General features: G+C 39.9%; 1 long non-coding RNA gene across 1 annotated transcript; it reads right to left on the bottom strand.

Annotated features, from left to right (window-relative positions):
• Positions 1–204: 204 nt before the first annotated feature.
• Positions 205–27772, bottom strand: LOC103279460 (uncharacterized). The gene is made up of 5 exons (XR_010006145.1): positions 27059–27772; positions 23613–23772; positions 3922–4118; positions 2985–3069; positions 205–410 (listed from the first exon to the last, which is right to left on the bottom strand). It is a non-coding gene; the product is annotated as an uncharacterized LOC103279460 (long non-coding RNA).
• Between the last annotated feature and the right edge of the window lie 205 nt (positions 27773–27977).

Genomic DNA, 27977 nt, shown 5'->3' with positions numbered 1-27977 from the left:
TAACTGGAAAATAAGCCCAAGAACGATTTTTCAGGATATTTTTCATATAAGTCCTCCCCCCCCCCCCAAAGTTGCAGCTTGTACTGGAGATTGTCAAGAAATGCCCCAAGGCAACAAAAATATTTTGTCATCATTAACAACAAACAAAGCCAAAACATAATACTACAAATACTGCAAACACCAACAACATTTACTCTGGAGAAGTTCAATGAATTTTCATATGTTTATAATTATTCTTCAACGAGTTAAGTCCTATTATTTGTTATTTTAAAATCCTTATCAGCTTGACATAGAGCAATTTAAAACAGCCACGGATAGTGAGAGCCGAGTTGCGGATACCGAAATCTGAAGCGCAGTTACCGATTTCTGGTATGCAGTTACTGGGGCAGTCATCCTGTTAGTCCATGTGCCTGGCAAGACAAAGAGGCCAATATTCCAAAATAAATCTCACCAAGTAGAAGAAAAAGCCACCAAGGTATTTTAATAGCTGAAAGGGATGCTGAAAGTGATGCCAGCTCGTAGTTATCCACCAAAGCAAGCTGAGATATCATTACAGTGAAAAACAAACATTTTTATACACTTCATTTTGAATTTCCCAGTCCTGCCCAGCTGGACCCGACTTTGTTGTGATTGACTGAGCCCAGATTATGTCAAGGAGGACACCCTACTGAGCTTGAACTGTGGCACCCACCTTCCAATGGGAAAGAGCTCCTCACCTCCAATGTAGAATTTCCTCTATCCAATGGCTGAAGTGGTGAGAGAGAGCCCAGGACACAAAGGTGTTGAAGTAGGTTATGAATGGATTATCTTGTCCCAACTCAGAGACAAACAATGGGGACTATTGTTGTGAAGATTTTTATCATGAATCTGGACCTTGCGGGCTGATGACTCTGCACCAGTGTTCTTTTGTATTTCCAAACACTAAATATTGTTCATAATGATAGGATCGTAAGTCCATTTCTGGGAAAGGGAAAATGTCATTGTGGAAAATGGCATGATCTCCCCATCAGGAACTGTCATGCCAGGTGATGAGTCATTCATATGTCCATGTGGTTGCACAATAAATAGGTGGTCGAAATCCAATGCCTGTTGTCTTTACACAGCCAGTGGCATGGGTCACAGATGATGGGTAATTGGGGCCATTTTTAATAGATGATGACTGGAAAAATGGCTGGTAGCAGTTTCCAGGTCAAGGAATGCTGATGAAAGGTCACCAAGATCTTTCTGAGTGGCTTCAGTCTCCAAAGTTTTATATTAAGACATAGGATTTAGAAAGATTGATAAAACACACTTAAGGGGGCCATGGTTAGTGGAGACTCAGTATCCATGGGGTGAGGGGGCACATACACAGGGGACACATGGATATCAAGGAGGACCTGACTTCTCACAGAGACTGTGGGCACTCATGGGGAAGAAATCTAAAAACACATAACAAAAGAGCCTGTGGATAGCGAGGGAACCCAATGGATAGGTTGCTTGAGACCCATGGGGAAGTGGAAACAAACAGGAGAAATCTGCAGATACCAGGGTTATGCCAGCATGATTTGGTATCCATGGGGGTTAGTGCCAATACAAATTATGGGACTTGTAGAGGGCTGCATGCAAAGGAGGACACCCTACCGAGCCTGAACTGTGGCACCCACAGTATATATGTCAAAAAGAGAAAAGGTAGAGCTAGGTGGATATTGAGGCTCCTTGGAGAACTGGGAAACCTATGGAGGTGGGAGGTGGTTGACAGAGTTCAGGGGCAAGAAAGGAATGAATTGTATAAACCCCGGAAACTGAGAGGAACAGTATATCTTGGGATTCACAGTTTGGGTTAGTGCATAACTGGGTTAGTGGGCCAATGGTTAGGTGATTTGAGGAGAAGTGAGATGGGAGAAAATGGCAAAGGAAAGAAATAAAGAAACATATTATTCTTGTGTATATTGGCTTTCCAAGGTGGCTGGAAGGTAGCAAGGTGGTCTGGAGCAACTAGTGAGGGGTTGCACTAGAGAAGGGGAGAAGACTGAGCCCTGTTTTGGGGGCTGTGGAGGGCCATGGGCCATGTGGCCTGGGTGATTTGAAGCTTGGCTGAAGGATGTGGAAGTGCAGGGAGAAGGACTCAGGAAGACTAAAGGAGAGACAGAAAAGCAAGAGCTTAGGGTAACTTAGTCTATTAAGGGATTAGAGACAATTTAGCTAATAGTATGGGGTTTGATTAGTTTCCTGGGCATTGGTAGCTGCTGCTCGGCTCCTCCAGACTGCAGTATGTCCATATAAGTATATCTTTTAAATTTTAAGGGCACTCGCCACCTGCGGAACTCCACACTGCAGTGCCAACTGTACCAATATAATATTTTGCCCTGGGGGAGGGGGAATCTTTCCTTGACAACAAGCACATAATTTCATGTAGTGTTAACCATGTTGTTTAAACAAACCAGAAACAGCATAAGCTATTTCAAAATTTGATTGGAGAGGTAGCTAGTATCTTGCATCAAAACAAGTTGATGTACAAAGACAAATCATTTTGGAATGTGAGACAGAAAAACCAATGCTGCCACTTTCTCTCCCTTGCTGCAAAAAAGTGTAGTAATAATACATTAGTAACAAATATTAACTTTTCAGGACATTGAAACTCTACTAACTGAAGCAATATCTCACTAAATAAAAGTGAACCTTGCCTTGAAACAAATGTACTGCTGTCCACCATTCTCCATTTTATGCAAATGATCAACAGCTATCTTCACTCTTAATCTGCAAAAACATTTTGGAAATCTTTTAGACATAACTATGGTGTGGGAGGGGTGCTTTGTTTTGCCTTCTGTGCTGTGTAGCTTTTGCTATATGCAAAATATTTTAGAGTAATAATAAAGAAATTGAAAAAATCTTTCTAGCACAGAATGTAACAAACTATAAACTATATTGATTCTGCATGTGAAGGTGAAATGTGTGAAGATTTTGATCCCAGTTAAAACTTAGAGATATCTTAATATCCCTATTACCTAAAGAAACATAAGGATCATGAGGCAGGGTTTTGTGAATTCCTCTTTGATCACTGCAGGAAATCTTTGTGGCCTCTACTTCAACCTGAAAGAAAGCAAACAAATAAACAAAACCTTAATTTTGCTAAATTTTAAAACAGCAATTCTCAAACTACAGCTAACAGTTACATACAGCCTAGGAAACAAGATCTTAGCTTCAATATGAACACTTTGCCCTTTCAACCATTTTAACCCAGGTATTTTATCTGTTTGGCATGGTATTGGGTTGTTAGCAGTAAACTGAGTCACCCACAAGAATTATATTCATCCATTGTCTTATCAAGCCCCTAGACATAATTTCTACCTTGTTAATCAGTGATCAGGGGGCAAAAGCCTAGGGGCTTTGAAGGAACTTTATGGGCATGATGACAACAATGATGATTATTACCAATTGTTTATTATAAACCAACTGGTGTCTTCTGACTTTGCCCCAAGGTGAAAAAAAATAATCATAAATGACCTTGTAAATATGGCTCCCGTTTAAAGATAATTTGACTCAAAATCAATACATTCCAATAATGTGTATTGTTAATACCAGTCAAATTCTGTCACTGGAGTTTGTCACCTTGCTTTTCATATATCCTAGCAATGAAAAGTAGTTTTCTACCCTTAATAAAATAATGATGGCCCCTTTGAAATACATTTGATGTTTCAGCTTAGAAGCAATTCCTAAGAAAGCTAATTTTTCACTTGCTATTCTAATTTATTTCCTCTGAAACCTTTAAAATGCACCTTGAAAAAAGTGATCACATCTTAGAAACATAGAATGTCTAATGCAAAAACTATCTAGGCTTAGCAAGTTTTTCCAGAGCTTCCAAAAATGTCTTGTAGGATCTTCCCAATCCATCTCAGATTTTGCTTTTGAGTAAACCTGGTGACAACTAGAGAAGTAGCTTACCAAAGTGGCCAAAATTACAGGACTTCTTTATCAATCATCAGTCTCAGAGTTTGTTAAAGAAGACTGTTTGGATTCAGACAGTGTTTTCTCCTTTATTGACTGCCAAAGACTGGTGGTGCTTTGATTTATGTTCTCAGTGCTCAAGACAAATGCAGACAGCTCTACAGTTGTACAATCCTAGTTACGGTTGAAAGAACCTAGGTGAAAAAATAATGGTAAAAGTGTTTAAAGAGTGAGTGCTTCCAGTAACAATGGACCCAAGGAGTAAAAATTTAACAAGGGTGCTTTTTCTTGACAGATTGTTTTTGTCTACAATGGATGTTTCTTGGCACAGGTACCAAGGGATGAAAAAGTGCTGTAAGCAAAACAAGCTAAAGTGGTCGAGTCAATTATTGTGTTTTCCCATCCTCCAGCCATAATTCCTATATCTGCTCTTTCAGTCAGCATCTGCCACTTAAAATTGAAGCGTTCCAATTTGACCTAAAAGATGGATTTTGAATCCAGAAGGTTTCCAGTGCTTCAGGCTGTTGTGTTGCTATAGAGCAGTTCCTATGGGAATTAAGACAAAATTGCTCTCTCTATTGCACAACACTTTCTGGAAGATGGAATGTCTGCAGTCTCTACCATGCGGTATGTGACAGCAAAAGACTAAGATCTCTCTCTCCCCCCTCCCTCCACCTCACTCATCGTCTTCCTCGGTGTAGCAGACATCCCAAGGTGTGTGAGAGTAAGTCATGGAGACTCTCCAAACTTAATGAATAATCCTATGTTTTTAACCAGTTGCTGTGTTTAGGAAGTGGAAACAAGAGAAACCCAACTTTTTTTCTGTGAGGATTTTCATGCTTTTCTGTGCCACCATGGAAGCAAATAATGACCATGTACATGTGATTTTGCTCTTTTGAATCAGGATCACATGGGATTCATTGATGAAAAACAACTGTCATTCTGCGCTGATCATGTATAGTGAGTTTCATGTGATGCTCAAAAGTATGGATGTACACTATTCATAAACTGTAATTCTTATTTATTTACAACATTTTTATCCTGCCTTTCTCACCTGAGGGGACTCAATTATTTTTGTTGTTATACATTTTATAATCAAACTAAATAAGGAGGCTGCTTTATTATTAACTGCCCAACATAGGAAGATAATTATGAAAAATACTCTAGCTGTGCATCAATGTCATTATTATAATTATTTTGGTAATTCAGAAATACATTAAATATGTGCAGATATACATGTGATGGAAAAGGAACTAAGTAGCTAGCCTGCTGCCATTGCTAAAGTGTCTTTTACATATGTCCTCTCACCTTGTGTATGTGTTATACACACATCAATTTAGATTCCAATTTCCTTACCTGAAACAAATTTATTTCAGTGGGACTTAAGTAATGACTAATTTGTCACATTGATTCAATCACACTTAACCTCGATAATTAATTATCTGTCTCTGACTCATAGTGTTCAACCTCAGTCAGAAATCCTGAACACAATTCTTTAGAGGAGAGTTTTCATGTGTACAGTGTTCCCTCACTTATCGCTGGGGTTAGGTTCCAGGACCACCTGAAATAAGTGAAAATCTGCGAAGTAGGGACACTATATTTATTTTAATATTTATACATTATTTTAGTAGTTATACACTATTTTAAGTCTTTATCAACCAATCATGTGTTGATAAATCGCCTCCTTCTCCCCCCGTTGCTGCTTGAGCTCCTTTTCTCTCCCTTTGGCTTCTCCTTCCTCTCTTCTTTAGGCTGTAAATTGTAATTTTTATAATTTATAATAGTCTTTTAGAGTTTATTGAAAAACCGCAAAACAGTGAATCCATGAAAAGTGAACTGCAAAGTAGTGAGGGAACACTGTATAGGGTCTGTTAGTTTAATTTTTAAACTTTAAAAAATTCAGGCCATTTTTTTAAAAACACACACACACACACACACACATTATGCTGTGTTCATACATCTTTAATAAGAAATCTTCAGGAGAGTTTCTTTACTTTTTGGTTAGTTTTTTATTTTTATTTTTTGCATGGCTGAGATCTCTTTTTAATTGTGTGTGTGTGTCTTTTTTACAGTGAATAGGTTGAAGTCAATGAGGCTTGAAGTGAAGAAACAGCTTGAATGGCATATGTTAATTCATCATCTTAGATGTTAGCAGTCACTACTAGGAACCCAAAATTGATGGATAATGCACCAGATGTACTCAGTCCAACCTTTAAACTAATCTACCTTTTGAATTCTTCCACTAGGCAAATTGAATATAGACGCATACTTCTTCAGCAGACAATTGTGCTCTAACATGCCTGTGAACAGCATTCGTTTGTGTGAGCAGTGAAAATCTTCAGCTAAGAAAATGAGGAGCCGGATTATGTGAAATTTAAAACTTTATCTGAAGTAATCTCCTTTAAGAAAGATTTAGGCTTGCTCCATGTTGTGTCAGTGTGATGCCTCATGGGTCTTGTAGTCCTGTTCCTAGTGCCATCGTGGCAGATGAAGACGAAAACATGGGGTTTTCGCCGGTTCAACAAGAGCCGGAATCTTTTCACCTGCCGGATGTTGATGTTTGTAACCAAGAATTCAGTAAAACAGACCTTGGGCATTCCTCGCCTCCGTTTCCCAGAAGGGAATCTTACTCTAGAGACAGAGGAGTCAGAGAACAAAATCGCAGGAGTTTACGGATTGCTGCCAAACAACAGGCTGATTAGGCCTGCTTCCCTTGGGAAATTCTAAGGAGTCTTGCATCTGGATAGAGTTGGGTTTCGCTTCTCGTTCTCTAGGGAAAGAGATTGTTGGTGGGAAAATGAGACCCCAATATAGGTGCTTGATGCGGGAGAATCTTTGCGGAGTCAACGGAGCAGCTTCAGGAGTAAGATCGTGTGTGGACTTCATAACCCCAGTTCCTTGCTTCCCGGATTAAGTATTCAAGACTTGTCTCGCCTTGCTTTTAACCACGGACCTTGTTCTAAGAATCACTGTTTGCCTTGTATCCAGCCTTGTTTCCAGCCTTGTTGTCAAGCTACCTTGGACTCCTAAGACTCAGACATTTCCCCACACTATTGCTTGGCAATAGTGTGTGTTTCGGTATTGGATAAAAACTTTGAACTCTAATATCATTTATTGGACAATACATTTTTGGACTATATTTGACCTTATTTGAAAGGTCTGCTTCTGAACTATATTCTTCACTTGTTTTTACTGCTTTTATACATTTCCTTAATAAAGATATTAGATAGAGATTGGCCTCCGTGTATGGTTCTTGGTGCCCTGCTGCCAGGGGTCTGACAGTCAGTAGGAAATAACAGATACCATATTTACTTGAGTAAACTGCACCACTATATCTAACTGCACCTCAACAAACATAAACGAGGATTTCCTGATGAATGTAATGTATAGTGCCAAAAAGTACACTCTTTGTAATTTAGAACACCAAAGCTTATATTGTAATAGAAATGAAAACCTTGGGGTGCATCTATGCCCAGCGCATCTTGAAGGGGGCTCTGCAGAGCCCTTAGGCATACTGAGGAGCTCTGTGTTTCTTTCCCCCTCCCTCCTCCCCCTTAAAGCTTTTCCTTCTCGTTGGTGTTGTTGTTGTTGTTGTTGTTGTTGTTGTTGTTATTATTATTATTATTATTATTATTATTATTATTATTATTATTATATATAAACTGTAGCAGCGAGAGAAGGCGAATAAAATTAGCCAGCGTTCCAGTGGGATTATTGTGCTAGTCCTCCTCCTCTCCGTACACTAAAGTACATAAGTGCGTTTCTAGAAGTTTTTCGAAGGAGAGGAGGGTAGGGGCAATCTTTATCTATTTGGGAAAGGGGTTTGAGAGATGGGGAGTGATCATGGAGAAGACCCTCTCTCTCATTCCCACCAACCACACTTGTGATGGGGATGAGACAGGAAGCAGGGCCTTCTTCGCTGATCGCAGTACGCAAGATGGTCTGTATAGGGAGATACAATTTGAGAAATAGCCTGGACTCGAACCATTTTGGGCTTATTTAGAATATAGCCCTTTCTAATAAAGAACAGTTCACAGTGTTCCAAGAACTATTGACATATTTGTATGTTTTGAAATTAGGCTTTGAAAACAATTTTGCTCCATATTAAAATATTAAAAGACTCAGTTTTGATCTTTATTAACTCGAACAGTCTGCACATTCACTTTCAGACATTTTCTTTTATTCTGTATGTATGCTAAACATGCCAAATAAGTTCCAGCCCAATTGCTCCTGGCAGAAATTCACATTCTGTCTTAATTTACAGTGAAGGAGCAGTGCCCAGCAAAAAAATGTTTCTTGAATTGCACCCAACAGTATAGGAACCATGTAGAAAGAATTCCTGTGCCGTCCGCCGGACAATAAAAAACTATAAAACTGAAACGTGCTGTCCTTTATCCGGGCGAACTGCAAATCCCTATAAGCTGTCCTATAGATATTGAACGACTGAGTCTGGATAACTTCAAAAAGGATGTTTATTCATACAAGGTTGTAAACCTGGCACAGATCTTAAAGTTGCAGAAAATGAAACAAATTTCTATAGGTTTTAGGTACAGAATTATCCCTGGTTCCAGAAAGCAAAGGTGATTATAAAACCACTATACCCTAATCACGCTGCCTATATTAGAAGGAGAAACTCTTTCCTTCCCTATCTTTACAGCAAAGATTAGTTCTAGAAGCGACAGAATAACCCTGCTCCTCTAACTAGATTTCCTATTCCAGATCAATATAATTCAATACTTATCTAATTTGGATAGGCTTAGATTGGCCTGGTTTTGAGGATGATTTGTCCCAGTTAGCCTTGCACAGCTCCAGCACGTTGGAAGACTATAGCCAGAATGAAGCTCCAAAATGGAGACTAGACCCTGGTAAAAAGGGCGGTCCTAAGATGTTGCATTCTTTGACCAATCACTGCAAAGAAAACTGCAGCCAGCTCTTGCAGATTCCAAGCCACTTTTCCTAGGCTTTTGCAGCCAGAGGCTCAAACAAAATGTAAAGGAGGGAAAACAAACAAACGACCAATAGGTAAGGCAAACCATCGTCCTGGGGGACGGAACACTCCCCGCTAAATTCCCAGGATGTGGGAATTTACCAATCAAAAACATACAAACACCTTTGTATACACAACAATACAAACACTAGAACTTTAAACATCTCCAATAAGCAACACGAGGTCACTAATTGGTCTGTCCAAAATGGACACTTTGCCTCTGTTGCAAGTCTTTAATTGAACTTTCCTGACCTTACCGTCCGGGCAAGGAAAGGTCTTTAATACAATGCCCATGGGCCACGCATGGCGGGGCAAGTCTTTGTCCTTTAACAACACAACGTTGTTAACCTCAATGTTGTCCTGTGGGCTTTGTCAGATTCTTCTAGCTTGAAGCTGGCTTAAGTACTCAGCTTTCCACCTTTTCCAAAAGTGGTTGGCCAAGGACTGCACCTGTTTCCACAGGGCACGGTGAGTTCCGTCCGGAACTGGCAACATGACGTCCTTCCATCCTGGCACCTTTTGTGTCAAAATAAGTGCAGGAGTCAGTGGTTGTAAGTTCTCAGGGTCACTGGTAAGGGGAACCAGCGGCCGGTTGTTGATAATTGCGGTAACTTCCGCCATAAGTGTCACCAAAACATCATGCGTCAATGACCTATGACTCAAAAACATGGCATTAAGGATTTTGCGACTAATACCAATCATCCTCTCCCAAACACCACCCATATGGGAGGCGTGAGGAACATTGAAAGTCCACATAATTTGTTCAGTATTCGTAAAGTTCTGAACCTTTGGGTCTCTCCCAAACCTAGACACACAATTGAGTTCTTTGGTCGCACCTACAAAATTGGTGCCACAGTCCGACCGAATTGACTTAATTGGCCCTCTGAGGGCTATGAACCTTTTTAATGCGTTTAAAAATGATGAAGTGTCCATCCCTTCTATGACTTCTATATGGACAGCTCGTATTACTAAACAAGTAAACAAAACTGCCCACCTCTTGTTATTTACAACACCACCCCTGGTTTTCCTAGTGACAACCTCCCAAGGACCAAACACATCGATTCCCACATGGGAAAAGGGTGGGTCTGTCAAAGTCCTATCCTGAGGTAGTTCTGCCATCAACTGACTTTGACAGTTTCGTCTGAGTCGCCGACATTTGACACATTTGAAAATACAACTGTTGACCAACCTTTTGGCATTAACTACCCACAGACCTTCATTTCTAAGGGCTGCCTCAGTTAGAGTTCTACCCTGATGATGGATCCTTTCATGGTGATGCCGAACGAGCAGCAATGCAGTGTGACTATTAGGGGGTATGATGATGGGGTTTTTTATGCACGCCTTGAGTTTAGCTTTGGCTAACCTTCCTCCAACTCTCAAAATACCCTCCTTGTCTAGAAATGGGTTTAACTCATTTAGAAGACTTTGATTAGGGATGTTGAGCCCTTGCTCTAGCCTAGCTATTTCCTGCTTGAAAGCAGATCTCTGCACTGACTTGAATATGACGCTCTTAGCCTTTATCATATCCTGGACCTGTAAAGGCTCACTATCTTTGCAAGCTAAACGATGTATAAGCCTAGCTACTGCTCTAAGAAGACTGTGCCACTCCGAAAAACGTTCAAAACGGTGTGGTTCCAGGCAAGATCTTTGGCCCATCTTGATTTCTGTGGTTGATTTGCAGGCTTTCACCTCTGCACTTCGTGAGACTTGAGCATTCATAATGTCCGAAAACCTTTGCTCATCTTTCGAGAGCGCTGTGGCTTCGTCTCTCTCAGAGACTTTGAAAATGGAGGAATACTCTGGAGTTATTGCTTGGCAGTAGACTGAGATGTGACTTAGGCAACTGCGCACAAGTGTAGGACGTCCACCTTTAAGCACCTGTGCTTGATTGGAGTCCAACGACGATGGTGGGTGCATCTTGTTTATGCACACTGGGCCTGTAACTGTCCAGCCTAGTGGTAGCAGCTGAGCAATGGGCGCCCCTGGAGGTCCCTTAACTTGGTCGTTCACATAGAACAAGTTCGGACAGTCCGCACCAAGCAGAAGGGCAATGTCCACATCTGGACGGAAAGCAGGTATGGCATTCTTTAATCGTCGCAAATGTGGATGAGCCTCCACAACTTCTCTAGTTACAATTTGTTTTTTGTTCCGAGGGATGGAGGAACACTCAATCAGGTCTGGCAACTTGAACTGCCTCTTCTGGTCGCAAGAGGAAACAACAAAGCCGGATGCTATGCGACCCTGCAACTTCTTCTTCCCTACACAGGTGGACATGGTGTAGTCGACCGTCTGGGTTTTTATGTCAAACAGTTGGAAAAACTCTGGAGTCGCCAGGGAGGCGTCGCTTTGTGAATCCAAAGCCACGTAAAGTCTCTTTTTAAGCCAAGGTCTTCTGGCTGGATATACATCTGCTAGGCAGATGGGATGGCAGACTCTGAACTGGTGCACGTCAGAGCATAGTTCAGTGCAGGCGACCGATGGAGCATCCTCCTGCATCCGTGACGCGGCCTGCATGTTGGTGGCTTCAGTAGATGATCCTTCTTTGGAAAACGTGTCCCCTTTGGCGCGGGAGACAGCGTCAGAGTTGTGCATCGCGGTGCAATGCTTAAGGCTGTTACACCTTGCGCATTTGACGTCCTCTTTGCAGTTGGATGCAAAGTGAAGAGTTGCTCCACAGCACCTAAAACATATGCCCAGCTTCTGTACAATCTGTTGTCTTTCTTTATAAGGCTTCTTGCCAAATTCCCGGCAGTTGGCCAAACTGTGAGGCTTTTGGTGAATGGGGCAGAGCACCTCTTTTACCTCCGACCTGGGTTCATCAGTCTTGTGTTGAGTTTCGACTGCCTTTACGCTGACAGGTCTATTGGCCTCTCTAGGTGGTTTCTTGTCCACTTCAGATGCCTTCCCTGGATGGGTCCCTTGGTATAAGGTGGGGAGGCCCGTCTGCGGATCATTCCTTTCTCTGGCCGCCCTGGTGATGAACTGGACCAAATGAGAAAATGGAGGGTATGCCTGGGAGTGGGCCTCCTTGTAGTTGAAGACCTCCTGTCCCCAGCGTTCTTGCAAAGTGAAGGGCAGCTTGGTCAAGATCTGCCTCTGGGACAGGTGCTGATCGAGGCACTTCAAACCGGGCAGTTCTGGATTCTCCTTGGCCGACTCTAATTCCGTAAGGAGATCGCTAAGGTCCCACAAGAGTTTGAAGTCTTTGAGTTTTAAAGCTGGGAACCTTTGGAGCTTGTCCATAAGAGATGCTTCAATCTCTGTGCTGGCCCCATACCTCTGCTGCAACCTGGCCCAGGCCTTTTCCAGGGCTTTGTCGGGATCGGCTACGTGGGCTGCGTAGATCTTCTTAACTTGTGAGGATGAGGCTGGGCCCAACCATGCAGCCAGAAGAGTCAGTTCTTCCTCAGGCAATAACTTTAAGTCTCTGATTGCTCTCTGGAAGGTGGCCTTCCAGAGAAGAAATTCCTCAGGCTTGTCCGAAAACTTTTCGACACCCTTGTCCTTAAGATCTCTTCTGGGGCTTCTGATGATGGAGACAAGCTGGGACTCTGGCGTCGAAGGGAACAATTGAGGAGTTTGCTGTTGTGGAGTGGACTCCCACCGTGTACCTTGCGTCAACCTTTGGCCTCTTGGAGGGATGACATCGACCACTGACGAATCGATGGTTCCCTGTGCAGCTGTCTGTAGGGGCCAACTAGCACTCGGCCTTGAGGCCCTGATTGACTGACCTAGGGTTTTAGCAGGAGGCACAGGTAGCTCGAGCAAGGGTGAGCTCCCCGCTATGACGCTCTGCTCTGCAGGAAACTCAAAAGTGACTTTGGGGCCCTGCTCTGGGTAAGGAGAGAAGTCTCCCTGTTCCTCATCCGAAAACTGGCTGTTCATGCTGCCAAGGTGCGCAAACACTTTGGCAGAAGGATCCTGTATTGGTAACTGGCTTACATTTTCTTCTGTGAGTGGCTCAATTAGGGCCTTGGCCAAAGTCTCAGCCCTTACCCTTTTGGCTGCGGCATCCATCTTTATTCTAAGCATTTCTATTTCACATTGCCTTTGGGCCTGTTCTATTTGCATTTTGCTTTGCAGTCGTTGCTCTTCTTCTTTAAAGGGAAGGGTGAGATCAGCTGCCTTAGCATCAGCCTCCGCCCCCGCTACCTTGCTCTTTAGCTCCAGACGTGCAGCCTCCTTAATGTGCAAGGCAGCTAGGGAAGAGATGGCACTCCCAGCAGCAGCAGACTTGCTAGAGTGGCTATGTTTAGATGATGCACACTCCCTTAGTTTAGATACCTGGCTAGAGCGGTTGGACTTAAGACTAAGTGCCACAGCAGGTGATTTTAAAAGATTGGTCTCATGGCTGCATAAGGAAGACTGATTTCCTTTTGGCTCAGACCTTAGATTAACAGGTGGAGAACTAAATTCCAAGGCATCTAGAATTGCCCTCACCTTATTTTCTTTCTCATTAGTGTCAGCTAAGACACTCACTATTTCTAACTCTGAATCCTTGGCGTTAATGCGCTCGAGGACCTGGACTATCTTAGACACCAAACCCCTCCAGAGACCGAAGGTCTCTTCAAGGTCGGTCTGTAATATGGATGGCACCCTTGTAATACCCAAGCTCTCAATTCTGTCCATCAATGTTACAATTCGCTCCCATGCCGAACCTAACCTCACATGGAGGAGCTCCTTTTCATCTATTAGATGGGCTAGCATCTTGGCTGAAGGGTGCTTTATCCTTTGGGGCCTTTCATTCCTACTTTCAGCCTCAGAAGGAGGTATACCATCTGTATCATCTTGAAATTGCATAGACATTATGTATTCTTAATAGCAAGTAAATTTACAACAAAAGCAAATACAACATACCAGTAAGTAAATTTACAATAAAAGCAAATGCAATATATAATACAATGCACAACACTTAACCATAGCAATATATATCACTAAGTAACTATACTTTACAAAGATTGTGACCTTTGGCGCCAGATTTTAGTGGGCAAGCTGCAAAATGCCAACTGACAGCAACTTGCCACTTGATACCTCCCTTGCCCGAGTGACGTAAACTGCCAAAATGGCGACTTCGCCAAATTTTCAAGCACCTCGTGCTCTGCGGCTCGAGGCCTGCCGCCGAAGGAGCACCGAGGCTGGCTTTGGAAAGGAGGAGAGAAAAGACGCCTCCTCCCCGCTGTGAAGGGAGGTCACCACCGCAGGACGATGAAGCAGGTCACCACCGCAGGACGATGAAGCAGGTCACCACCGCAGGACGATGAGGCAGGTCACCACCGCAGGACGATGAGGCAGGTCACCACCGCAGGACGATGAGGCAGGTCACCACCGCAGGACGATGATGCAGGTCACCACCGCAGGACGATGAGGCAGGTCACCACCGCAGGACGATGAGGCAGGTCACCACCGCAGGACGATGAGGCAGGTCACCACCGCAGGACGATGACGCAGGTCACCACCGCAGGACGATGAGGCAGGTCACCACCGCAGGACGATGAGGCAGGTCACCACCGCCAGGCGACCGTCCCGGCCGAGCGCTTCTGGACTCACCACCTCCGTGTAAGCCCAGGACCTACTGCTGGAGCTCCGCGGCTCGATGCCTGCCACCGAAGGAGCTCGGGGTAGATTGCTGGGTTTTGCACAGCCGTGCAATTGCAGAAACAGCCGCAGGGCTACGCGCACACACGCAAGCTGAAGAGCAGGATACTGCAGAGGCTGAAGAAATGGAGCCCCACTCTCTCACTTGCCTTTCGGCCTGGCAGCAAGCTTTCACTGCAACAGACCACAAAATCAAAGTCTCTATGGCCGTGCAAGCTAGCTGAAGCGGAAAAACCGCTGATCGTCCTCAAAACTGTGCCGTCCGCCGGACAATAAAAAACTATAAAACTGAAACGTGCTGTCCTTTATCCGGGCGAACTGCAAATCCCTATAAGCTGTCCTATAGATATTGAACGACTGAGTCTGGATAACTTCAAAAAGGATGTTTATTCATACAAGGTTGTAAACCTGGCACAGATCTTAAAGTTGCAGAAAATGAAACAAATTTCTATAGGTTTTAGGTACAGAATTATCCCTGGTTCCAGAAAGCAAAGGTGATTATAAAACCACTATACCCTAATCACGCTGCCTATATTAGAAGGAGAAACTCTTTCCTTCCCTATCTTTACAGCAAAGATTAGTTCTAGAAGCGACAGAATAACCCTGCTCCTCTAACTAGATTTCCTATTCCAGATCAATATAATTCAATACTTATCTAATTTGGATAGGCTTAGATTGGCCTGGTTTTGAGGATGATTTGTCCCAGTTAGCCTTGCACAGCTCCAGCACGTTGGAAGACTATAGCCAGAATGAAGCTCCAAAATGGAGACTAGACCCTGGTAAAAAGGGCGGTCCTAAGATGTTGCATTCTTTGACCAATCACTGCAAAGAAAACTGCAGCCAGCTCTTGCAGATTCCAAGCCACTTTTCCTAGGCTTTTGCAGCCAGAGGCTCAAACAAAATGTAAAGGAGGGAAAACAAACAAACGACCAATAGGTAAGGCAAACCATCGTCCTGGGGGACGGAACAATTCCTATTGGGCAGATCATCATTCCTAAAGGAAAAAAGAAAAAAGATAAAGGGAAAGTAGATGTCTTGGACTTTTATGAATTTATTGTGGTGAACTAGCAGAAGGAAATAGCAAGGCAATTCTTCTATACCATTTCACATCTCATTCCCATTGCTCTCATAATGTCATATGAAATAATAAATTAAGCTTCCATCTCCTGCATTGTACAGCTACTTTACCATTTAGGGATGCCATTGAAATTTTGGCTGGTATGAAATGTCCCCTCTTTGAAACATGACACTATAATCCCAGAATGCTTTGCCCCAATGAATGTTGTGACAAGGTGGAAGAAACCATTGGTCTTAGAAATACAAACATATTCAGAAAACCTTGTGTAATTTTGGAGAGAGATACAAATAAAATGAAGAACAAACATATCCATACAGTAGAGTCTCACTTATCCAACACTCACTTATCCAACGTTCTGGATTATCCAACGCATTTTTGTAGTCAATGTTTTCAATACATTGTGATATTTTAGTGCTAAATTCGTAAATACAGTAATTATTACATAGCATTACTGCATATTAAACTACTTTTTCTGTCAAATTTGTTGTATAACATGATGCTTTGGTGCTTAATTTGTAAAATCATAACCTAATTGGATGTTTAATAGGCTTTTTCTTAATCCCTCCTTATTATCCAACATATTCGCTTATCCAACGTTCTGCCGGCCCGTTTATGTTGGATAAGTGAAACTCAACTGCATTTACTAGTATCTAATGCACCATCCAAAACTAATGTGCACCTCAGTTTTCAAAACCCTGAAACCAAAAAAATATTTGCTGGCAAATGTAATGTGCAGCTGTAAAAAGTGCACTCTTTGTAATTTGGCTTTAAAAAGCATACATTACAGTGCATGCTTTATGATTCCTTCTTTAAAAACAAAAGTGTTTGAGTACCAAAGCTTTCAGATATAGGAAAAAAATCTTGGGGTGCATCTATGCTGTAGAATGAATCCACTTTACCTGCCCTGGCTCAATGCTATGGGGTTATGGGGGCTGTAATTTGGGATCATCAGGGCTGCCAAAGAATTATGATGCAGCACCAAACTACAAATCCCAGCATCGCATAGCATTAAACCATGGCCATTAAATTAGAGATGGCGTTCCTCAAATAGGAGCTCCAGGTGCTCCTTAAGTAGTTTCCCCTTTTGCTTTGGCTCAGTACTAAGATCTTCATATTACATGAATCTAATGTGCATGGTATTTTTTGTGTAATAAATGTGTTCAAGTGGTTTCATATTAGATTATCTTATAGGAAAATATGAATTGTTTTGCACATTATTTTCCACCAAAAATCTGCTAGTAAAAAAAAAATATATTCCAAAAGTGCATTGCATGAATGATAAAGATGAATAATAGCATCTTACATACTTCCACATATATTGGTTGGATCATGTTTGAATTGTACATCACTATTCTCAGACTTAATATAGGATAAACCATTTCTATCATTGGCTTGTCTCCAGGCAACAACGTATATAATTACTTCATGGCACCAGAGAGCAAGTTGCTGGTATGCTCATTGCTCACATTACACACAAATGGTCCAATCAATGCTCATGGTAAGTGCATTTCAATGAGTTGGGGACACATCGAATATATAATATATATAATAGGCCTGTGGTCCATGTAAATAACCCCATTAATCAGACTATGGCATTTATGTCAAAATAGACATTTTGCTACCTTTTGAAATCAAATAGTTCAGAGTTATTCACCTGAGTATTTAAATGCTTTTGTTTTGTTTTGTTTTGTTTAATTAGAGAGGTTTCTCAGCTCAAATCATTCTATCCTTGATCTTATAAGTAATATATGGAATTTTTTTTCCCAAAAACAATATTCAGCTATTTTAGAACTATGCAGTTAGCCTTAGATTTCCATCCAAATGTTTTTAAAAAATCAATGCAGATATCTTAACTACAGACCTTGAATTGTAAAAAAAAGTAAAGGAACTTTTTGTTTGCCCCCTTCACAGGCCTTTTGTTCTTGGCAGTGTAGCATCATTTCATCTTTCTTGTGACTGAAACTCAAAATGAATTAAAATTACAGTTGACTGGTGCAACTATTAAAACTGTTCAAATACCTTCTTGACTTGTGCGGAATGAAAACATTTTTGAAGAAAGGAGTTTTACCTCAATAGTGAAAAACAAATCAAAACAACCAAAAACAGCTGATAGCTAGCAAACAATGTCTGAAACAAATCAATAAGAAGATTCATGTGATGTTTAATCGACCCTATGTTATTCTGATATAAAAATAAACTATAGATGTGTTTAATGGAGCTTTGCTGTTCCCTTATGATTTATTCAAAATTGCATTTGTGTTTTCCCCCCTATAGGGAAAAAGAAAGGTTTAAATAGTAAATGCAATAGTTACAACAAAGTCAATTGTAAAACTTTTGTTGCCTTAGTACTAGAAGCAATTGGATTGCCACCTCTTAATGTGCTGAAACATTTTGAAAAAGGGATTCAGCTTTCATTCTTTATAACATATGAAGACTGGCACAATTGTTGTCTTTAAAGATTTTTCACATAGGCATGGATAGCCACTGGTAGACCGTGGCTTTCACATCATTGTGATGGGGAATGAACTCTTGAGTTTTACTCGAAATTTTAAAGGAGATATTCAAGATAAAGAACCTATGGGGATAAGATTCAACACATTTCATAGTAGTTCATATTACAGCCTGAATTAATTGAAATTGAGGTCATAATTATTTTATCAACATATAAGGATACATCCATGCAGTCATGCTAGCTACATGACCTTGGAGGTGTCTATTGACAATGTCGGCTCTTCTGCTTAGAAGTGGAGATGAGACCAACTCCCAGAGTCAGGCACGACTGGACTTAATGTCAGGGAAAACCTTTACCTTTAAGAATACAAATGTTGGAAATGCGGCCAACTGACAGGCACCTTTTTCCACATTTGGTGGTCTTGCCCAAAAGCACAACAATATTGGAAAGAAATAAATGAAGGTATCCAGAAAATACTCAAACTGAAAATTCGGAGAGAACCGGAATATTTCTTACTAGGGATGCTAGAAATAGAAAAAGACAAAAACAAGGAGATTCTATTCAATTTCCTGGCTCCTGCAGCTAGAATAGTTTATGCCAGGTACTGGAGACAAAAAGAAATACCGAAAAAAGAAGATTGGTTACACAAAGTGCTAGAGATTATGAATATGGACCATCTTACATATTGGTTAACGTCCAACCACGGCTTACCCAAGAAAGAAACTAACTGGGACCTTGTAAAAGATTATCTGAAACAGATGAAGATAGACCTCATTTGTTGAAAGGATGCAATCTCAAGTAAATAGAAGAAGACAGTGGGGAAGCAGAACTGAAACAAGAATATATGGTCTGGATTTAAAATATAGGACCATCAAAGTAAGAAGGAAGTCAACAAACCTTTTCCCCCCCTTTTAGAATTCACTATTGTTAGAGAGAATCTCCATTTTAAATATATACTTGTATATATCTTTTTTCTCCTTTCCCCCCCTTTTTTCTCTTTTTTTAGTCTCTCTTTTCTTTTGTATTCCTACTTTCTATACAACAAAAATGTTCTCACTCTTTCGTTGTAATCTTAATTTATTCTATAAGATCAAAAGCCCAATAAACAATCTTTTTTTTTTTTTTTAAAAAAAAGAATACATTTATTTGCCTTCCAAAGAGTCGGCTCATCACCCCATCTAACTTAGTGCCTAAAATGCCTAACTATGAGTTATGAGGGTATACACCACAAGGAATAGTCAATCCAACACCTGTCATGCAGGAACAAATCACCCCCAACAGATGGCCCTCCAGCCTCTGCTTAAAAAGGAAAGGAGACTGCCACACTCCAAGGGGAACACATTTCACTGCCAAACAGTTATTACCATTGTGATTTTTTTCTAATGTATAGGTGGAATCTTTTCCCCCGTAACTGAAAGCCATAGTTCCGTGTCCTAGGCTCCAGAGTAACAGAAAATGAGTTTTCCCTCTCCTCAATGTGATATCTTTTCAAATATAAAAATTGGCTGTTCTGCCTTGCTTATTCTACATGTGACATGAAAATGAAGCTGTTCTTACTCCATTGGTAAAAACTGTTTTATCTGAGATGATGTGAAAAAATGTGAAAGCTGTTCTCGAAAGGATCTGTCTGTGAAGATGATCATTCTTCCACTGGAAATTGTGTTTTTATGGTAGTCAATTTAAAAAACTATGGTGGTTGCCCCAGAGTTTGGAAAACCCAGGGAAGCTGGGATGATGCGTGGCACGGGGTGATCTGCGGCAATTCTGATGACAAGGTCTGTATTGAAATTGCACAATTCTTGAAGAATGAATTATTTTTAAAGAATTACCTAAATGTATTCATGTGAAAAAAGGAGCACCGAGGCTCATTTTGATACCACCCACAGGAACACCCACTTCTTAATGTCACTGAAACAGGCAAACACGGGGATCTGACAGTTCCCATCCAACATGTTTAAAAAAGCACCTTTACCCATTTTTGGGTGAATTGGGAGCTTGGAAGATGTTCGCTACCCTCCTCCTAAAACCTCGGTTTCTTCACACTTTAAACAACATTTTAAGATGGAGCCCCATAAGAAATGTGTGGAAGTAGTTTTGCATCATATGATGGGCTTTACAGGACTCTGTCTTTAAACTGTTTTTAAAGTGTGTGGAAATGAAGGGGACCGTGCATCTAATGAGGTTCATAGATGTTTCTGGGCATTATTTATTCTGAACAAGTTTGCCATTGTCTCCATTTTAAGCCAAAAGAGTAGATCTTAAAACTTTAAAATTGTCAAATTTTGCCTAAGAAAGGAGCAATTAGCTTGACGCAGGAGAAAGGCAGCCTAGATCTTAAGAGAAGATGTTTTTCTGTTGCTAATAGAATGTTTATAACTTATCTTTTATAATTTGTCTTGTCTTTTGTAACTTCTTTTTTTCCTCTAGTGAAGAAAGGGCATGACTTCTGACTATATCGACAGACATCCATCTAGATAATCTTTACTGAGAACAGGAATAACATCTGAGATAAAATGTAGGGTTGTGATTCTTATTTTGTAAGATTTATTTAACATCTTTGCCTGATAAGGCGGACAGTGAATCTTTTAAAGCTTACATTATGTATGTTTTCTGAATTTTGATGATCCAAAAAAGATACAAATCTTTTTGTGGATTCTAGATTTTTCTGAATGAGCAACATGTCTACCCTTAAATACGTTTCTTACCCAAGGTTTCCTACTGGGAATTCAAATACTGATTTCCCAGACGTTTTTTCCCCAATACTCAAGACTACTTTGTCACACTGGCTAAATTGTGTTCATTTACAGAGATTTTGAGTTCATTGGGGCTTGTTTTCAAATAGGAATGCATGGAATTGCAGTGTTTACACAAGAGTAAATCAAATTATATTTGAAACTAGAGGGTTTGTTGGGAAGAAAACTCCACCACTCTTCAAACAAAAATATATCATGTATTCCTACATGTCAAGTTCATTCTGACTAGAATTTTATTTTATTTTATTTTTATTTTATTTTAATGTTTAATATTGTATTATCTGATGACGGTAAGGTATTCCTGAAGATGAGGGAGGGAGACATCATTAATGACATCAACTCTGAAAAACCATAATTGGACCTTATATGTAGTGCTTTGGGGGTGGGTGGGGGTATTTTCATTTATCTGCAGATAGTGAATATTAAAGAACATGATACACTCATGCACACACATACATACTAGAATTGTGTGGTTGATAAAAAAAGTTTCAAAACTCATTACAAACTTAAGAAGCGCCAGCACTGAATATCTCATTGAATGTCTCCCATATTCATCAATAGAACTTCCATGTAGGGATTTCTTCCCAGCCCAGCACAGAGATTTACTTACTGGAAGTATCAGTCAGTCCTCCTCTTTGCAGATTCAACACTTTATTGAAACTTTTACTGACTGCTGCTGCAGAGAGAGAAATTTCTCCCCTATCTTAATTGGGGCTTTCTGATGCTGAGCAGAATTCTGGGAAATGGAGTTTAGGGCAGGAGCTTTTGAATTCTCTGCCATAGGGCTCCTTGCCTTCCCAAACTATATTTCCCAGAATTCTGTGCTTTCTAAATCTCTTTCCCAGCTAACTCTGCTTTCTCCCTGCCGTTTCTCTCTCCTAATGGCAAGAGGCCATTAATTTAAAGAGGAAAGGTAGCATTTTTGGCTTTGCTTTTCTTCCTTGCACTGAAAATAAAACTGACTTAGGAAGCTTCCAAGATTTACAAAACTCAAATGAGAAAGGACTGGGTAAGTTTCAATTCTTTTTTTTTTATTAATTTTTATTGAATTTTATCTGGGTGATGCTGACATACAAAGTTTAAAAAACAACAGGAGAGGGTAACATAGGGGAAACTGTGAAGATAACTGGGGAAGGGAAAGGGGAAAAAGTTTCAATTCTTAAGTTTTTGGTGTGGGTTATCCCCATGCATCAGATATTGTTTTGTAAGTATGAATTTAACGTATTTGATACAACTTATGGTGACTAATGGAAAAAGGAACACTTAATACATACACAGTATTGTTTTCCATATGCTTGTCTAACTTGATAATGGTCCTTTAGAAATCTAAATGTGGTCAAAAGTATTACTCAGACTTCAGGTAGAATTCCATCTATTCTAAAAACTACACACACACACATATGCATACCTTACAGAACTTTTCCCAGATTTTAAAAATCTATAGTTACAACATTTCTATAACAGATAGTGCTATCAGATTTTTTTGCTATAAAATTAAATTAGTGTAAGATAGTTGTAAGTTATTGATGGTTATATATTGAACAAAACCTCAAATAAAGGAGCGTGATGTATTACAGCTCCCCCTCCCCCATTGTACATTGGTCACTAACCATTATTAGAAAAATCACATGGTGGTTATACTTTTAATGTGAACCAACATAATTTTTTTTCTAAATATTCCATAATGTTTAAGTAAAACCTAATTCAATATTTTGTGAAATGAACATGTAGGCAATAGCCTAAAGGCACCAGATCTGAGAAGTGTCAGGTCTGGTTAGTAAATGAATGAGAACTCTCAATCAATACCAAGTTCTGTAAGCTATAATTTTGATGAAGGAGCTGGAGAAGGCCTGAGGCCCTTTCTGCACTGCCATATAAAATGGTCCTTTAGATTGTCTGCTTTGAAATTGATTATATGGCAATCGAGACTTGTATAAATAAAGGTAAAGATTTCTCCTTGACATTAAGTCTAGACATGTCCAACTCTGGGTGGTGGTGCTCATCTCCATTTCTAAGCTGAAAAGCCGGCATTATCCATAGACGCCTCCAAGGTCATGTGATCAGCATGACTGCATGGAGCATCATTACCATCCTGCAGAAGCGGTACCTATTGATCTAGTCATATTTGCATGTTTTCAAACTGTAGGTTGGCAGAAGCTGAGGCTAACAGTGGGAGCTCACCTTTCTCCCTGGATTCAAACCATGAACCTTTTGATCAGCAAGTTCAGCATCTCAGCAGTTTAACCCACTGCACCACTGGGGGCTCGTACACTTGTATAATACAGTTCAAATCAGATAATGTGGATTATCTGATTTGATTATCTGGATTATAAGGCAGTGTAGATCCAGCTTGAGTAACTCTAACCTAAAAGCCCTAAGAAATGTATGGGATCTCTATAGGTTGACACATAACTTGAAGGTATATGCAAACTTACTCAGTCAATCAACCAATACATAAGAGACAAGTTGGTCCAACATTAAGCAAAATAGCTGAATTAATTCATTGTTAATAGTTTATTCGTCTAAAAGCCCAACATGGTTTGGTCTATATAAAGAAAGGGCTAAAAACAGAACATAAATACAAATCCATTATAGATATTTTTAAAAGAGACAGGAGAACACTTATAAAACACAGAAGGCTACATTATTTTTTATAACAAAGGCATACATATCAAAAGTATCCTTACATACAATTCAGGACAGATCTCTGGCACTATAGTCAACATTATCTAATAGGTCTCCATAATGTTGGATCATTAACTCTATTTTCCCCCTAATATACCAATTTCAGATTGAAAAATATTGGGACACATCTGCACTGACCATTGAAGAAACAATTAACTAGAGAGGTGGTGGGATCTTCTCTGAACATCTTCAGAAAAAGGCTGTAAAACAATCTGCTGGGGATGTTTATCTGGAGATCCTACATTAAGGAGAGAGTTGGACTTCAGGACCCATGTAGCACGTTCCAATGATTTTATAACTGAAACAAAACGGAAATATATTTTCTATAAGTATATATAATATTTAATGCAATCATGTTATTTGTGAAAATAGCACACTAATCAATCATCAGGATTTTATCATGCATGCTAATCAGGATTCAATTATTTCTGGTTGAATCATTACATATCACCCATATTCAAGAATATTAATAGCAGAAACACTTGTGAGGAATCCAAAAGCAAACTAAAAAAATATCTATTTTATAAATCACATTTTTTTTTAAAAAAAAAATCAGTTGAGTCAATTATTTTACAAACAACATCTACTTCCCATTGAATAAAACCATGGGATGTCTAAAAAGTACAACTTTTTATTGTAATTGATTTTGCTTCCTGAGCTAACAATGATTAAGAATATATTCCTTCTTATTTTCTTCAGTGCTGCTTTTGCAAACATTAATAATACAAGAGGTTTTTTTAAGCGCTAGAGGCAATCAGCAGTATAATTTATCTGGTTATTCTAGATATTGAAGGGATGCAAATAATTACAAAAATCTACAATTATGTCATGTTATCATATAGAGATTCCTCCTCAATTCCTGGTTTAAATTTCAAGTATGTTTTTGATTAAATACAAAGATCCACTACTTGAAAGTAATGGATCATTAGTAATAAAGATACCCGTTGCTAATTCAGATTGTTGTTTTTGTTTTAAAGAGACAATCTAATTCCACTTTTTGGATTAGAACACTGTCACCATTCTTGATATTCTGTGCATATGTCCCACCCCATTCAATGTTCCTATGCTTCAGAAGGTATCCCCTTCACTAAGCAAAGCAAGTATATCTACCCTAGCTCGGTTTATCAAACTTGGGTGCTGATATAAATGTTATAGGAAGGAAATGTTTCTATTTTCAGCTTAGAAACCATCTACTCGTACATGTCCCAATACTTTTTAAACTAGGAGAAAAACATTCTGAGAAGATCTCAAGATGTTTGCTCACCAATTTCCAACCCAGAAAGTTTCCTGAGATGTGCAAGAATGACTCCATATCATTTTATATGAATACAAACCTTTTATTAACTTGCTCCCTGTTCAGTGTCACAAATTCCATATTCTTCAGCCAAATGATATTTTTTTTCATTATCTCTTTTTCTGAATTTTCTATGGCAAGATATTTTTTAAGGGGGAAAAAACCCTCTAACACACAGTTTTCTTTTTAAGTAGCAGGATGCATCAGCTGTCATATTTCGTTTCATAAAAAGAGTGCTGCCAGGTTTAGCTTAACTGACATTAAGCAAATCAAGTCTCTTCCAAAGAACAAGACCTTGAAGTCATACAGCCCACCTCCAGCAGCAACCTTGAGAAGCAATGTAGGATTCTCTTCCTGAAAAATAATTGCTAGACTTCTTTGAAAAAAAAAGAAGCTAGAGAAAGGAAGAAGTGATTTTTCTAGCTGAAGAATGATTGATTGGTATAAGATGTTAGTTAAATACCAAAGATAGAACCAAGTCAAATCTATTCATTTCTTTTTCTTTTTGTGTGTGAAAATTAAGCAACAAATAATCAATTGCCCATGCATTTGCACATATATAAGTAATAATTCTTGAAAAGCATTTTCATCGTGGTAAAATAATGCCATAGAAAAACCTTGACAGAATGAGAAAATGTACATATGTAAAGGTAAAGGTTTACCCTGACATTAAGTCCAGTCATGTCTGACTCTGAGGGTTGGTGCTCATCTCCATTTCTAAGCTGAAGAGCCGGCGTTGTCCGTAGACACCTCCAAGGTCATGTGGCCGGCATGACTGCATGGAGTGCCGTTATCTTCCTGCTGGACCGGTACCTATTGATCTACTCACATTGGCATGTTTTCGAACTGCTAGGTTGGCAGAAGCTGGAGCAACAGTAGGCGCTCATTCCGCTCCCGGGATTTGAACCTGGGACCTTTCAGTCTGCAAGTTCAGCAGCTCAGTGCTTTAATACACTTCGCCACCGAGGCTATTAAAAGGCCTTTAACTTTTTAAGCCACAAAGAATTCTTGGGAGACCAATACCAACATTTCAAAGCAAGCACTGGACAGTTGCATGAAAACATGACTGATATGAAGCAGATAATGGTTCTTCCTCTACCTACTGATTAATGATGATGATGATGATGATGATTATTATTATTATTATTATATATATTATTTCTTGTCCACCTCTCCTACGGCTTGATGCAGGTTACAGCAAACACATATTCACCTAAAATTATTCTTTAAAATACAAATTTTTAAATATATTCCCACAAAATGCATACTAAAATATACAAAAATAAGATTAGACATAAGATACAAGTTTAAAATTTGTTATTAAAACTGTCTGGTAGGCCTGCTGGAAGAGATAAGTCTTCACTTATGTCTCAAATTGTGACAGCTGATCTAGTTGTCAGAGTTCTTCCAGGAAGTCATTCCATAGTCTTGGTGTTGGTGTGGCCGAATTAAATGCTGTAAATGTTTGGTTTGGTTCTGTGAGTGGTAGTTACATTTGGAAATTGTTTAAATAGTTTTTGTGTATAGATTTTTAATAGAAATTTTCAGTGGACATGCACAGAGCACTGACTGCTGGATTCAATCCAACAAGTGAAAACATTGCTTTATTTCATGCTCTGCCGATAAAGCAGAAGTTAAGGTAAATATTTTATAGATTCCTCCACTTCCTAACTTGGAATTTTGAACTGAGTGTCACAAGAAGCCTACTCTGGGCAGGTTAACAAACATAAAGCACCACTTTGACGTTTTAAAAATTAATTAATTAATTAAAAGACAAGAAAGGTCCATTGGGCCTGCATAAACACACATCAATAGTTGTGGACCATACTGATTTTCTTTTTGGTGCAGTTTGCAATCCAGCTGAATTTCCACTTCCTTATCTGCTACTTCCATTCTAGGATGAATAATGATAAAGAAAAGGGAATCTTTGAATCCTAGACTCAAAGACACCCCATGGGCCATCCAATCCAACCCCCTGCCTTGCAGGAAAAGCACAATCAAAGTACCCCTGACAGATAGCCAACCAGCCTCTGTTTAAAAGCATCCAAAGAAGGAGGCAGAGAGTTCTGCTGTTGAGAATATCACATGGTCAGGAAGTTCTTCCTAATGTTCAGATGGAATCTCCTTTCTTGCATTTGAACTCATCGGGAAAAGGTGTGTTGGCACTTTGTCCCTGCCCCCATCAGACAGGGGAAATGGTGGCAATGAGCACTGCTGTTTCTCTCATCAGACAGGGGGAAGGACCAAAACTGTGGGTAGCTCTGTCGCAACTACCCAAAAGACACCTTACCTTCCGTTGATGGTGAGGAAGCATTTTGCAGTGCTTTCTCACCACTTTGGCAATGAATGGGGCAGGGCTATGGCCTGCATCTTGTGATGGCACTAGACAGCCCTTGCGGCCAAAGAGGAGCAAAAAGGTCAAAAACTCCATTGTGATGAGGTAGCTAGTCTCCAGGGAAGCAGAAAACAAGCCTGCTCCCTCTTCTTTATGACATCATCTGAAATATGTAAAATTAGCGATAATAACTCCTCTCAACGTTCTTTTCTGCAGACCAAACAAACCCAGCCGCACTTCATATGGTACGGTCCCCAGACTTTTTATTATTGTTGTTGTTGTTGTTATGCAATATAATTTTATTAATAAAGTATGGGGAGTGGGAAGGTCCAAGAATGGGTGTAAGATAAGGACTTTTTAACATCTTATATTATCATCTTCTTTTATAGTCATCTAATGCAAAAAAGGTTTCTATGATGTTAAAAAAGAGGGAAAACATTTCTAATCTAAAACAGAAGAGCAGAAAAGTGTACTGAAGCAAAGAAGACAGGAAAGTTGCTTAGTGGAAAATAGAAAGCCCTATCTAACACTTACCATAGAATAGTAGGGTTGGAAGAGACCTCATGAGCCATCCAGTCCAACCCCCCGCTAAGAAGCAGGAAATTGCATCCCATGCCCATGCCCTTCCTGCCCTGTCACTGCAGTCATCTTTATAACAAAGCAATATTTAAACATTTCAGTCAGCCTCCTCTAGATATGTTTCAGTTTGTCAATATCTCTCTTAAATTGTGGTGTCCAGAATTGGACATTCCAGGTGAGGTTCAACCAAAGCTGGATAGAGGGGCATCATTACTTCCCTTGATCTAGACACTATATTTCTTTTGATTCCACCCAAAATCCTATTGGCTTTTTAAACTACTGCATCACATTGTTG

The sequence above is a fragment of the Anolis carolinensis genome, chromosome 4 (assembly GCF_035594765.1).
Source record: "Anolis carolinensis isolate JA03-04 chromosome 4, rAnoCar3.1.pri, whole genome shotgun sequence".
Classification (NCBI taxonomy): domain Eukaryota; kingdom Metazoa; phylum Chordata; class Lepidosauria; order Squamata; family Dactyloidae; genus Anolis; species Anolis carolinensis.
This window is presented reverse-complemented; position numbering and strand designations above follow the sequence as displayed.